The sequence below is a fragment of the Crocodylus porosus genome, unplaced genomic scaffold (genome assembly GCF_001723895.1).
Source record: "Crocodylus porosus isolate Cpor-Errol unplaced genomic scaffold, CroPor_comp1, whole genome shotgun sequence".
Taxonomy (NCBI): Eukaryota; Metazoa; Chordata; order Crocodylia; family Crocodylidae; genus Crocodylus; species Crocodylus porosus.
The window spans coordinates 42,421,017-42,425,585 of record NW_017728906.1 but is presented as its reverse complement, the minus strand read 5'-3'; the positions used below and the strand labels follow the sequence as shown (position 1 = coordinate 42,425,585).

The 4,569-nt window shown below is 44.0% G+C and overlaps 1 protein-coding gene across 1 annotated transcript in view; it reads right to left on the bottom strand.

The window, feature by feature from the left end:
• Positions 1-2,118: 2,118 nt before the first annotated feature.
• Positions 2,119-4,569, bottom strand: part of UMODL1 (uromodulin like 1) — an 81,598-nt gene continuing 79,147 nt past the window's right edge. The window contains exon 23 of the mRNA XM_019557113.1: positions 2,119-3,537. The gene's annotated coding sequence lies outside the window, so the exon portion shown is untranslated. The remainder of the gene's footprint in view (positions 3,538-4,569) is intronic.

Genomic DNA, 4,569 nt, shown 5'->3' with positions numbered 1-4,569 from the left:
TCAATTTAGTAGGCGAAATATCAAATGCAAGCTACCCCATTTCATTAAAAACTGTGGGCTGGGTCTTCATCTGCTCTCTACTAATTTAGATCCATTACATTCAAAAGGTAAAGCTCCAGCCCTCTAATTTTAGAGAAGTAAAGAAGTGCAAATACTACTAACTATAAAAATATTGATATAAAATATTTTCCTCTTTCACTGTGTGCACAAGGCAAATACATTTTGATACTCAGAGTAAATTTACCAAGAATAAAAGAAATTCCCATAAGATGGGAAAGTACTGGTACATTCATCAATCTTAAAAGCATTGCAGCTTTACTGATCTACCATCAACTGCAGCAATGGTTTGCACTAGGCTCAGTCTTGCTGTTGGAACCAATATATTATGGAAAATCCTCTGTGGCAAACAGGATGCAAGAAGATATTATACAAGAGACATCTGCATACTCCATAAAATTTTCTGGGTCAAAAGCTGAGAGAACTCACTCTGCCAACAAGTTATAGATTATAAAACGCCAAAAGAAACCACCGAGATCATATAGTCCAGAGGTGTCAAATATGTGGCCCCCCAGGCTGGATCTAGCCCACAGAGCCATTGCACCTGGCTCACAAGGCTCCCAGAGGGGCCAGGAATTCAGAGGTAGGGTGAGCAGGGACAGGGCCTACTGCCAAATTTCTAGTTACAGAGACCTCTGATGGGCATGCATATCACTGGCAAGAGTGCAGGTGAGTTTGACACCCTGATCTAATCTGGCTTCCTACATAACATAAACCAAAGAACCTCACCTGATAATTTCAGCATCTAGAGATGAGATCCTGCAGATACAAATGGCATTGCAAAGGGTGTAAATCAGTAAATCTGAAATTAATGTCAAGGTTATGTAGATTACCTTCATGTTCAGCTTTCTGTCCATTTTCCACTGATCACATTCAGACTTCCAATTATAATAGAAAGCACTTATTTATGATGATGTCCATCAACCTCAAAGTGGTGTGACTGTGCCCTCTGGGCCTGTGACACGGGCCCAGATAAATAACTCCACAAGTGGAGTTTCTTGAAAAATCAAAAACAAAGTTACCACCATTGCCAGGTAACAGGATATTATGCTGCTTCTCTCTCCATCTCACTTCCTTACAGTACAGGGCTGGAGCAGCATAGGGAGGAATACCAGGCCATGACAGCTCCCTAAGATGTTACTTGCTGTAGGGAAGAGATTGGTCTGAAGAGCTGTAGAGATACTGGACATTTATCAGGTGCCCTGATCTCTACTAGTGATCAGAGATTTAGCTCAATTCCCCACAAACCTTGGGCCATCTGGTCATCTCATCTCTGGATGCTTATCTTTTCTTGGGCTGTGCAGGGAAGATATCCAGATAATGGAGAGTTAGTGGGAAAGTTTGCATGGTGAAACTCAACAAATAAACCCAGTGTTTAGTCTTCCTTGCATATAAAGGATCTCGGCCTTTCCTTTAAAACCAATAAGAAACAAGTTCCATCTTTGCTTAGAAAACAAGGGTTTCTGAGCAGCAAGAAGAAGAGGTGAACTCTGCACAAGAGAGTAAAAGATGCCATAACAGAAAATAATATTGTAGACAATGTTCTTTTGATCATTTTTTCTTCATTGGGTATGAAATTAAGGATGGTAGAGCTGCACCACCTGTGCTAAGAGGAATTTTTTAAGCAAATAAGTCTGGGGCAGTGGTTAGCAAACATGGCCGGTGGACCAGATCTAGCTCATGAACAGACTGGGAATCAGCAGGTTCCAGCCACAGCTCCAGAGGAGGCGCCTCCAGGCTCCTATGACTAGGGACCTATCTAATTCACGAGGGCTGCCCCCTGACTTTGCAGGCCGGACACAGGCCTGGGCAGCCATTTTGCAGGTGGAGCACGGCTGCCCCCACACATGCTTTTGATTGGCCGAGGGGCCCCAGTGGCCCAGCCCCTCACCACTGATTGGCTGCAGGGCTGCCTGTCATGTGGCCCCGCCCCTCTCCATTGATTGTCTGTGAGGGTTCTCCATCACACAGCCCCACCCCTCACTCCCAATTGAGCAGGCAGCTCCCCCCAGCAGGCTGCTGCAGTGTGGTAAGGACTGCTGGCTCCCTCTGTAAAGCCAGCATTTTACTTTTAGTAAGGGTTTTTTTCCCTGACATTTTCACAGATTCCGCGGATTTCATAGGTATTGCTGAACTTCACAGAAATAGTGAATTCGCTAAGTCCCTACCTATGACCTTCCGTGGTCTGCCACGTTCAGTTTGTTCTCTCCACTGCTGCAGCTGTGGCTTCTACAGGGTCCTAATATTTGCCACGTTCCTAACTGTTCTTTTGACAGCATCTGCTGATCCCCAAGATGGGCACACGGAGGTGGCCTGTGGCAGGGCCTAGACTGCAATGACTGGCCTGCGGTGGCAAAAGGATTGCCAACCCCTGGTCCTGGACATAGCTGAAACTGGTGCCACTGATCTGGGAGAGAAAAGGAGGGGGAAATCTATTTTGAAATATTTTTGGAAAGGGGAAATAATGCTGCCTTTGTGCAGAGGAGAGTTGTTCTGTGCCTTTACAAATAACTGATTTCTGTTGCCAAAGTCAATAGGCAAGTAAATGGGCCTTTGGTCCCAGTCTGGAAACTGGCCTACTGCTGTTTACTACAGAGCATGCAATCTAATTCCCTACAGTTGTAGAAGCTCTCGGCCAAGTAAAATGCTACCCTGCTGTATCATTAGTCAGCTATAACAGAACTGCTCTGGGGAGGAAAGCAAGAGATAATATTCTACACTCTAGCTGAACTTGAACTTGTAAATGGATCTCTGTTTAGGAGATGGATATGGGAAGGATATTTGACTTCATTCAATAAAATAAAAACAGACAAGCAGGTGCAACTGGATGTCTGGAGAAATGGAAGTTGCCATGCCTGCGTCACTGACAGGAAGAACTCTTTCCTTCTACTGTAGTTTCAGTCTGTTAAAACTCTTAAATCTATATTCTAGAAATTGCTCTGAAAAAAACTTTTGTGGAGCAATTCAGGTATTTTTTGCTGATCAGCCAGGACCCATTCTACAGTCTCTCAATTCATACAATTTCTATACCCACCCCCACATTTCTGCTGCAAGCCTAAATTATGGGTATCCCTTACCTAAATAGCTGAATTGAAAATCAAAAAGAAGAGCCATCCAGGGATTTGTTGATTTGCTTCCTTGTATAGTTAGAGATGTACCAGCTTTCAAGAGTAACAGAACACATGACATGAACAAGGGTACTTTGCAGCTCGGTAGAGAATAAAGGCAACATGCTGGGCACAAAGCTGAATGAGGATGCACAAACCAGATGGCTTGAATCTAGATCTGTACCTATGGGAAGCTCTTAGGGCACTGAAGAAAAAGCCTGGCAGCCAAAAAGACCAGAAAAAGTAGTATTTTATAGCCCATGATAACTTGGGAGGATTCAGTATTGTGACTGATTGTTGGCCTCCGTCATAAGGGCTAATGAGAGCAAACTGCTGAGAGGGGATAAGCCATTGCTGATGAGACCAGTTCCAGCTAGAAAAAGAAAATATCAGAGAATCAGTCTGAGGAGTTGTAATCTACCATCAGTCTTAGAAAACTGGACAGTTTTCTCAGTTTCTAGACAGAAGCTATAGTGTACTGCAGAGGTTATATTCTGTTCAGTATAAACAAATAGACCAGGTACAGACATTACACTTTTACCAATATAAATGATAAAAAACCAGTCTATACCCAGAACAGAACAGAAGTTTGGCATGCACATACTTGTTTTAAAATGGCAGAACCTGATCTAAGATTTGCCTACCCACACCCTCCCCACCACAGGATGAATGTGTTGTTCTGTTCACTACTGATGCCACTTACAGAAACCCATGTAACTTAGATCGATTCCACTTTGGGTTCTTTTACTGTCTCTACCTGTCCACACACACACACATTATAAGCTAGGTTAGTCTCATTTATGCTAAGATCTCTTTATGCAGCTCTGGCTGTGTGAACAAGCCTAATAAAATGGGTGTTAACATGCAATTTACATTCACAGAAGTATAAAGAGGCCTTCTGGTAAGTGAAAATCAGGCCCTATATCTTGAAGGACACAGTACAGGATGCAGGACATTCAGACCACATCCCCTTTCCTCCCTCAGAGGTGCAACTCCATACATCAACATGGAGGCAACCGGAGGATCACCCTCAGCTGGGGTGATCTCCTTGTGCCTGGGAGATCTTCAAGCTAGCTGAAGATCAATAACAGCATACCTAATAACGTCTATTAAAATTAGATAACCTTAACACAATATCACCTATAGTTTTCATAGTTTCATAGTTTCTAGGGTCGGAAGGGACCTGAGCAGATCATCTAGTCCGACCCCCTGTCCTGGGCAGGAATGAGTACTGGGGTCAAATGACCCCAGCAAGGTGTTCATCTAACCTCCTCTTAAAGACCCTCAGGGTAGGAGCCAGCACCACTTCGCTTGGAAGCTGGTTCCAGACCCTAGCCGCCCTGACCGTGAAGTAGCGCCTCCTGATATCTAACCTAAACCTACCCTCTGCCAGCTTGTGACCGTT